Below are 10,243 nucleotides of genomic sequence, written 5' to 3' on the forward strand. Positions count from 1 at the left end.
TGGTTCATCAAGGCATAATGCATCCTGGGAGAAATGCTCTGCGCAGGAAAACTGCCACCATAGCAGTTTGAGTACGTTGACATGTTTTTATGCGTCTTTCTGCTGAGAGATTTGGTCAACTTAGCAAGACTGCAAACATTCAAGACGATATTACCTTATAGGCATGTAGCTGAGATCCAAAACCGCTAATGGTTCATTATGGTTCAGAATGTCAACACTGCCTAGTGGCTTCATTTTTTTTAGCATTTGCTTTAGGTAGATGTAATCACAATAAAGAGACAATAAAGTTCTCTAGGTGACCGTAAAAGTGCCACTCTTCATTGTCAATCTCGTTCCCGGGCTCACACAAAGACAAATTAAGCGCTGGAAATTGCCCTCTGAGGACAGACGGCGAGAAACTGATCTCAGATTCAATGAGCGCACCTTGTTCCCCACTCGCTTCTGTCACTCCCAAGTTGATGGACCTTTCCTTAAAACTCCACCAAAGATTAAAAAAGGGAGCCTTCACAGCTTGCCATGGCATACTAATAGCCTGGACTCATTAAATTAATGGGGGCCAGATTCCTCTTACAGAATGTGCACTGATGCCCTTTGAGTTTGCCGGTGCTAGAGGGTGTGCAGCACTTTGAAAGCCCTGACCGGCATATTGAACACGCTTTAATAGAACCCTTTTGAGACTCCTGGTAGGATGCTCAGTAACTCTTTGCCTTTAAGTTCCCGCACATCTCTGTGTGATCTCGCCAGATAGCCACTTTCTCCTCAGATTCCGGCCTGGAGAGGGGGAGGGGACCGTTTGCGTTAAATGAGGCCAGAGGTGTCCATATCTCAGTAGAGGCCATTCTTTTCCCAAAGATGTGTATCTTTGAGACGCGGTGCTGAGCAAGCTTTGATGTAGAAAGGTGCTAAGTGTCAAAATCGGAGACAGGAGGCTCACAGGCTGGCACTGAGTGGGATTCCCTTCAGGAATGATAGCGTGGCCTCTCGTTGGACAGGCCATGTAGGGTTGATTTGATCATTTGAATCATCAAACTGCTCTCAGGGATGAAGCAAATTCAGCCTCTCAAACGGTCATTATGAATGTCAATACCACACCATTGAAGGATTTCACCATAAAAGCAGGATTTTAAAGAAACTTTTCATAGCCAAAGGTAGGAGGAGGAAAATTCCAAGAAGCAAAGGGCAAAAGTAAAGGTATTGTTTTATCCACAATGCTTTATAATGGATATGATTTAGAATAATTGGAGAAAAAGAATGTTAATATATGGTTTTTGCATATTTGCCCGACAGCAAAAAGATAACTTGATGGGAAAAAAAGCCTGTGAACTCTCATTTGCATGACAAAAAGTCCTTTTAAATCACTAAATACATCACCCTCATGGTTATGATTATCAAACGTATCAGATATTATGATAGCAGGAAATTATCCGCAGTTAAAATTAAATTCAAAGATAAGGCTCACTCTCAGTTCAGTGATTTTTAGTAATAAGGTAACAATCAAAACCAAGTGGCTTTTTCCGTAGCTGAAAGGGCATTTGGATGGAAGTGTAATCTTTATTTTTGCTGTAACTCTTCTATTGCACCTCCAAGCTCTTGAACACGGTGAAATAAAAAAAAAAAACATCTGTGACAAGAAGTGGAAGCAGGACTCATCCCAGCAGGCTGAAACAGCCTTTAGTGTGGCTGGCATGTACAGCGCATTCTGACAGGTAGAAGTAGCGACTGACTCAAACAGTGACGTTCTAGATAAATAAAATCAGATAAACAGAAATCCTGTCCCAAAAAAAAAAAAATGGCTGACTCAGGTGCTAAGAGAGGCTAACTCATCTCTCAATAAAAATAACAAACAGCCTTATTCTCCCGTCCTCCTCTGAATTATTATGTGAAAAGAAGTACAATATGGCTCCTCCAGAATATCATGTTGGGCAATCATTTGGTTTCCCCGCTAGTTTTGACAGTTATGATTTGATAAAGCCTTTGATTTGAGCTCCATCACCATGGCTGCAACGCTGGATTTTGCTCCTCATTAGTGATTCCATAAGCAGAGCGTAAATGCACTGCTGTAGCTGCTGGTACTTACATGCCTCCCACTCTAAAGTGCGGCAGTAATTTATTCTCTCCCCAGTGCTCATCATCCTGATGCAACTCACACAGTGCCAAGAATCCTTCTCTGTGGTACCTGGCAACAAAGAGGGAGGATAGCATGTTTTGGGATCACAATCAGAATCAAAGGGTTGTTACTAAGCAGGTGTAGTGCCATTTTACTTTAACTAGAGCATCTTGTGAGAACTAAAACAGGCCAGGTTGGGCTCACATAAACTCCAAGCATTCAACAAGTTTTGATTTTTTTTAAAAATCACAAAAGAAACTAAACACAACTGACTGATTTGATTCTTTTTTCCAGTCCCTGCATATGCCTTAAGCCCTTCAAAGTTAGGTACTATGTAAAGACTATGATTGCTTTGGCAGCTTGTATTGTCCAGTCTCAAAAACCTAAAGCTAACCAGGGACTCACTTTGGAGAAGAGAAAGAATTGGTGTTGAGCTTAGGCCGCCCATCCCCATCCAGAGATGGGCTCCTCTTTAAGGTCTTATCACAGCCTCAGTGAACTGGTGTGGCGACTATGTGCCTCACAGGTGGGAGCCCGCCTCTGTCAAATAAGAGAGTTACTAAGAACGGGATTTGCTGCTGTTATTTTTCTATTAGAGGAGAATTATGCTAAGCCTTCAGAGGCCATCTTTGCGTTGCTATGGCAGCCCATATTTCCTACCGGGTTGTGACCTTGAATGACTACAGTGCAAAGGCAAGAAGGCCAAAAACCCCTTTGAGGATTAAAAACCAGTGTCTCATAGTTATGCAAAACACCTCTGATATGATTGAACTTTGAATGGATGAATGGCAAAGTTTATTGAGATTGGGCTTCTTTTCTTCCAGTCATTGTCGCTTGATCATTCCCGATCAGTTGGTCTCGAATGCTGCCTTTCATGTGATTGTTGTTTCAGACTTTTTCTAGATCTGTTTGTCCAGGAAATTCACAACTCTAACGTGTGCTCCATATTCAAACTTGCTCAAACGTGACATGAATTTTCCACAACCGCTCCTTCATTATTACAACAGCAGATTGAAAATCGCCTCAGCTGCTGATTGTATTTGTGCTAATAAATATCATGTGTTGTATATTACAGGATTTAAAGTTATAAGTGTTGGCGTCCAGGTTTTTCAACACTTTTTTTTTTACATTTAGACAGTTTGGATTTTGTAGATAATCCCTGCATACTGCACTTCTAAAAGCTAAAATTATGGATCGTTGACAGACTTGGGTGTTTTCATTTCACAGCTGGCAAAATCCTTGGAAACCATTTTCAACTCCATAACCCAAAGTTTGAGCACTCAAAAGCAATCTCACAGCAACCCAATCAATTGGCAATTTTGTTCTTATACTTTTTCATAATTCTTCCTATTATTTTTTATTCTGAATTTTGTCAGAACGTCCCAAAACTGTTTTCAGGCCTGGCATCAAAGTCTCAGCTCCATTCAGAGGCACATATTGACGGCTGCTCAAAGCTGACACGGAGATGAGCCTTTGAAAGTATGAGACTGACACTGTTGTGGCCACAAAGCACAACAGGAGACTACTTTGAAGAGAAAAATGCTTTGAGTATTGGATTTCACTTCAGAAATAGTGGCCGAAGAAGAGCTCTGCTACTAGAGATGTTGAATGGGTGTACATTAAACAACAAAACCACATGCTCAACACACCACTTCCGCTTCCAAACACAGAGGCAGAAAGGTCAAAACTTTGCTGTTAAAGTTTTAAAACCCTTGTTTAATATGGCACTTTTTCTTTTTTTTTTTTTTTTTTTTTGCTCTGGCATCTTGGGACGATCCAGGCTTTGTGATGCAAACAAAAGCTTGACAATACATCTGAAGACAGAGTACTTTTTTACTCAAAATAAAGTGCTGTTATTTCTCGCTGGCATTTGGGGAATTGATCAGTCTCAGTCCCATGCTGCATCTCTGTCGTGTGGCAGGTCTGCTGAAGCTGACACATTTCTGACGGTGTCTTGTCAATGACTCCGCTTGAGTGAAATCCCCAGCCATGTTTGCTCACTGCCAAAGTGATGTCTGTCAGCTCATTTTTGACAAATTCGTCACCGCCACCTCTCAATCTAATTGGTCTTTGAGGTTCCCGTAAGACAAAAGCTGCTAATCTTGGTGTTGTTTTTTTTTTTTTTTTAAATCCCTGCCACTGAATACTTCTAAAATCTTTGAGCTGGTGTTCAGCAAAGTTTGGAGTACATGACAGTCACATTTTAGGTGCTCTGATGTCACAAAGCCTTTCCGCTTAAAAGTTTGCACAAAATGAAGTTTGGTCTGCTTTGATGTGAGGTCTCTAGTGATGTGATTTTAGCATGCTATCTGCCTGCTGTTCTCTGTCACCCACTCCTGCAAAGACTGACATGGGAGCTGCCAGAGCTGAGATTGAGCCTTTTATTCCCGGTGACTACAAATTAAAGATGGGGAGAAGTAAGTTCAGACAGCTCCATGACAAGTAGAACATGCCGTTTCCTACAAGTGTTTACTCCTGTAAGTCGAAGTACACGCAAAAGCCTTAAACCCATACTCGTGTTGTGATCCATCATAGTTTTTTGTTTATAAGAAGTTAAATGTGTTATTTTCTATCTCTGGTGGGGAGCTTCAAAAAAAAAAAAAAAAAAAAAACCCAAAATAAAGATGTGAAGCTTTTAGAAGTACATCTCCAGATTCATTTACAGAAACAAGCTTCTGACAAAAGAAAAAAAACAGAAAACAAAAGTTTATTTATGACTTGTTTAAGTTGAAAATATCCTCAAAACAACCATCCCTTCACTTTCTGCTCATTATGCAACGTTCTGTCTGAACCAGGAGATTGTGAAGTTGCATTTGCAGTGAGGGGGGGTTGAAAAGCTCGGTGTTAAAGATCTACTAATCTTGTTTTATGCTTACCGTGGTTGAGAGGAGATCCTCCGCCCCCCCGAGAGGCGACTCTCACCTGCAGAAGAAACGGGGGCTCCCCGGGACGCCGCCGCTGCGCGCATCCCCGGGTCCTGGGAATTGGGTTTAGTGAGGATTAACACCAAATATTTCAATTTAGCACCGGAATTTACCTGGCTGTGCCAGAGTAATTACCTGTTCCGTCTGAGGGGGGTGGTGGGAAAAAGGCAATTGTGGAGACAGCAAGAACACACATGCGCACAACATGAATGACTCTAATTTAATTAAAGTGGATTTAATAGATTTGAAACAAAAGTGGAAGCTCTTTGTTTTCCAAATAAAAAAAAATATATTAAAAGGCTTTTAAATGGATTTCTGTCCAAAAAAATAATTAATTAACCTCTTCATTAAAATCACTTGTTCCATAAATTGTCAACTCCCACCCCTATAAATGACTAAGTAAATAAATAGGAGCAGGTCATGCATTATTATTTGTTCAGTCATCTTCTCATCTGGTCTTTTTTTATTCGGATCACAAAACGCAGCTTTTTTTTTGTCTCTCCTCAGCCGGACTGACAGTTCGGACTCACACCTGCAGCTCCCGCCTTTCAATAATGAGTTCTTCTGCAGCTTGAACCTGAAGCTGCTCGTTCTGACTCATCAGCTTGATCCCTCTGTCTGTCTGCGGTGTGATCTGTAGTTTCAGGGGGTCCGCTTTGACGTGTTTGTGGGGAGAGAAATACAAAAAGGCCTACATGTGCGCGCCTTGGCTGCTGTTAAACCAACAGCAGCTTTTTTTTAACCTTGTTGATAAATGCGTGGGCGTGCGTGGGTGGAAGGAGGTGAGAATCTTAACTAAATACTGATTTATAACTATTATATTATTTAAATGCGTAAAACCCGACTTTCTACAGGATCCTTTCTGTGATTTATCAATATTTCACTTTATTCAAGTAGCGCAGATGGCCTTCCCTGTATATTTTAGCCAGCCTGAACAAGAGAGGGAGGAGTGCCTCAGTCCGCCGCGTGCATATGGGACAGCCAGGCAGAGGCCCTCTGTGAGTCCAGCCCGCTCAAGCAGGGCCCTGCGCCTTGTGTAATTAAGGTGGATTAGCCCTTACTTTTGTTGGGCAGGTTGTGTACACACATACGCGGATTCAGCGCCCCCTTAAAGCCGTATGGCCCTCTCAATATTAAGGAAATCTTACCTTCTGAAGTTGTTTGCGAAGATCCAAAACGAGGAGTCGTTCCAAAGCAGTTTTTACGCGCCACTTTCGCAGACTTAAAATAGTTTGCGCGCATTTTAGTTGAGAATCTGACATTTATTAAGAAAGTTTTCATCCATTGATTAATGCTTTTCTAACTTAAAAGTAGATTTTTTTAATTTATTGATGTTTTTGGCGGTCGATAAAAATGGCAAAACCTTTGGAAACCTTATCGCCCACCCGCTGCGCGTTCACTGCGCGCGTGCTGTATTAGAAGATGTAAATAAAATCCCTTGCGCATAATGTCTAATAAATTTACTAGAATATTTAGAAAAATTAAAGCTGATTTATCACACGGATTAAAATATTTGTGGTAATAAACGCCTCATAAATTTTTAACGAAGCATTGTTGTGAGATATATTTTCTAGAGCAACACGCATCCTCTCCTCATTGTGTACTTTTGTTTCCATTTGTCCAAACATTAGAACTCAAAAGGCTTCAAATGGGACAAAAAAAAACGTCAGGTCTTCGTTTCCTCTCCTCGGTCCCTTTGTTTTCAAATCAAAGGCAACAGACGTCTAAAGATCCTAACAGGAGGCCTCAACTTTGGCTTACATTTTTTATTTATGTATTTATTAACCAAAAAAGCAATAAACAAACAAATTATTGAAACATTTATTTAAATAAAACTGTTCCCTTCTTTGTGCGTCTTCTGGATTATTCTTGGCGCGCGCACTAAAGTTTGGATTATCACCTGTAGCATCAGGGGAGGAAAAAAAATCTACTTCAAAATTTTTTGCCTCTTTTATTCTCAATTTTCTACATATCTAATATTTACAGTAAAGTAATTAATCAAACATCCATCCAGAATGTCCCTTTTATTCATTAACTCACTGACTCAATTACTAATACATTTTTTTAAATGATTAAAAGCCAAAAATAATTGGAGCAAATGTATAGTAAATATAAAACGAACAAAAACATTTGTGATTGTGGAGATAAATAAAAAAATGATTATGTCCGCTCTTTTTTTTCGCACCTTAATGTTGTCCACATTGTGTTTGGAATCTGCGCACTCACGACATCGATTCTGCGTCAATGAAATCCTTGCGATTCCCTATCAGTGTTTTCAGCGCTAGAATTAGAAAAAAATACTGTCATCATATAATTTTTATGAATCATAAAAAAAGGTATTTTTCCTAACTTGGGTGGCGCATATTGTTTAAAATACAAAAAAAAGAAAAGTGTAGAAGTCAAGGTATAATTCATGAACTCTGAACTTGACTGAAAACGCATCTATATGCATAAATATTTTCCAGATTTATAGTAGCTTCCTGACAGATCTGACACAGATTTTACAGGAGCAGGGGCCAAAAATAAATCCTCTAATTTTGGATGTGATGGAGAAATTATGTTAAAATTTCCTCTGTGTGTTTTGGGAAACAGAGAAGGTCTCCAAGCAATCCTCCTGCTTAGCAATCAGAGAATTCAGACGCTATTTTAGTCACTTGGTAGTAAAATGACTTTTGAGTTAATGGTGCAGAAAAGTAGGAACAATATGGAAGAACAAATATAATGTGAGAAATATGTTAGGGGACGTGTAGGCGTTGAGTAGGAAGGCAGACTTTAAAATAAAATAAGAATGCATAAACATTAAGCTTTATGTGACCAATCTAAAGTGTTCTAATCTCTTGAATGAATAAAAGTCATCAAAGTAAATGAATAAAATAATAAAACAATGTTTCCTTTATTGTTTTTTTCCTCTCCAGTCAAGAACAGGATCATTTAATCAATTAACACAGTGAATAGTCCCATTTGCATGACCAAATTCACACCAGGCGTTGCTGGGGAGTTAATGGTGGAGGACTCTGCTGTCCTGGAATCTGTGGGCTAATCATAGTTGTGTTGTTTTTGTGTCCTCTTGCATGTGCCAGTGGAAGTGTGTGTCCATATGAGTGTCTCATAGCTGTACAGTTGGACTGTCTTGTGTGTTTGTGTGTGCATGCGTGTGTCCGTGCATGCTCTGCTCCGTCTGTAAGTGGAGTTTAACCCCTCTGCTCAGGGAGTCACGTCCCCTCAACACGCCAGGCTCCATTCTTTCCGCAGCACGTTAACATTTTACTCTCTTCCCTCCCCACCCACTCTGTTCACTTTTGTCCTAAGAGGGCAATTAAGGAAACAAACGTTTTCCCCAAGATAAGCTGGCTGCAAGCTTTGCATACTAATGCATTGCCAAGTGGTTACAAATAGTGAGTGCTCTAATTACAAGCACTATTTTCAATCAGAAATTGCTCAATTTCCCAGGATGAGGTCTCTATGGCTAGAAAAAAAACAAAAAAAAAATCCTGACAGAAGCAGGAGACAATCATCCTGTGTAAAGTGTGTCTTCCCCCCTCCTGTCAGTGTGTGTGTGTAAATGTGGTCACACGTGCATGTATGTTGATGCAAGTAAATTCATCTGCCTCTGTTTGCACAGGCCGCCTGGCTGCAATGACCCACTCAATGGCTGATGCCCTTGACAAGTCAAGAAATGGATCCTGTCAGCCTCCACAGCATTTAGCACCACAATTATCCCCTTTCACAGCCTGGCTGAATCAGTGTAAGCCACACCAGGCAGCAAGTTGCCACTCAGTGATGAGCATGATGTGGCGCACCATCTCTGGGTGAGCAATTTGAAGCAATTGTGTTGCTGTGTGTGATCATCAGTGCAAATCAGGGCCTGCTCATTTATTAAGCAATTTCTGTTTGAGAAAATTAGAGGGAAAGCGCTTTTAATTTGGCGGAGATAGATAGCAATATCGCTAAAAGCAACAATAGTGCAAAATGTAGGTGACATCAAACCATAAAGGGAGGAGTGAATAAATAGACTGCATTACCTCATCAGGGATGGGTCATCTAATCTGGGAGAAGTGGCCATCCTCAAGCGGCCACAGCTCGGACAAAAGTGGCCAAGATTTGCTCCCTGGATGGGAAAAATGAGTCACTGCATAGGTTGTGCGTGCAGGACCCATCTTCTGGCCTTCACTGACCTTTGGCTCTGACAGTGGCTAATGGAGGGCTGGCCCGCGATCAATGCACTGCGAGACTGGGCTCCCGAATGTTGCTCTTTCACCGGGCCAGGATGGGAGCGATGCTGCCAGAAGCCACGCTGTGGACCCATCGACCCTGCCACTTTCCCATCCGTGGGTGACAGCTGCAGCGCCAAGGAGCTTAGGGACGCCACGCTGCCCTGCCACGTACGAAGGACAGCCAGCAATTCTGTCTCTGTGGCAGTGGGAGGGAAAGTCACAAATGATCTACTTCTGAATGTCACATCTACGTAAACATCCTCTGCATGTGACAGTAGTCAGACCTGAGCTACAATTGAAAGACAAAGCGAGAACTTCCATTTGTGTTTCCGTCTCAAGACTTTTTTTGAAGCCACTCATTTTCTGAAGTTGCAGGAAACTGAACTACTGACACATGAAAACTGCATGAAACATTGTTTTATGCACTTGGACCAAAAGTTTTGAGCTTTTTGTCTGTTAAAAGCATATCAACAGAATCTTTAAACTTTCTTTTTTTCAAATGTAAAAGTTGTGTTTATAGTTGAAGCGTTTTTTTTTGTTGTTGTTGTTTTTTTTATGGGAGGCGGGCTTCTATTTGGCATTCGATGTGCACTTAAAATGTTACCGTAGGGAATATATCTTCTTTTTGCACCATGTTGCTAAGATGCCTGATGTTGTGCATCATGTATTTTGTCATCCAGATGGTGCACTGCTGTATACCTTTTATCTGAGAACTCTTTGTTTTTTCCTTTTTGTTTTTGTATATCAATACACAATGCTTGCATGAAAATAAAAACATTTATTGTGTGTTTTAATTGCATGGGCTTTCAATTGTGACAGCTATTGAAAGAAAAGCAGATAAAACAATCAATCCATATGGAGACAGAAAGGAAAACATCCAAGAGTTTAGTCCAGATTGTTCTTTTTATTATCATTAACAGTAATGCTTCCGAAGCCCTTTGTGACCCCCCTCACAGCAGCACTTTATCTCAGAAGTCATTCAGTGGAACAAACAGGAG

The 10,243-nt window shown here is 40.8% G+C and overlaps 1 long non-coding RNA gene across 1 annotated transcript in view; it reads left to right on the forward strand.

The window, feature by feature from the left end:
* Positions 1-10,039, forward strand: part of LOC112153122 — a 20,283-nt gene extending 10,244 nt beyond the window's left edge. The window contains exon 3 of the long non-coding RNA XR_004948536.1: positions 8,654-10,039. This is a non-coding gene — a long non-coding RNA (uncharacterized LOC112153122). The remainder of the gene's footprint in view (positions 1-8,653) is intronic.
* Positions 10,040-10,243: the final 204 nt, after the last annotated feature.

Source organism: Oryzias melastigma, linkage group LG10 (assembly GCF_002922805.2).
Source record: "Oryzias melastigma strain HK-1 linkage group LG10, ASM292280v2, whole genome shotgun sequence".
Lineage (NCBI taxonomy): Eukaryota > Metazoa > Chordata > Actinopteri > Beloniformes > Adrianichthyidae > Oryzias > Oryzias melastigma.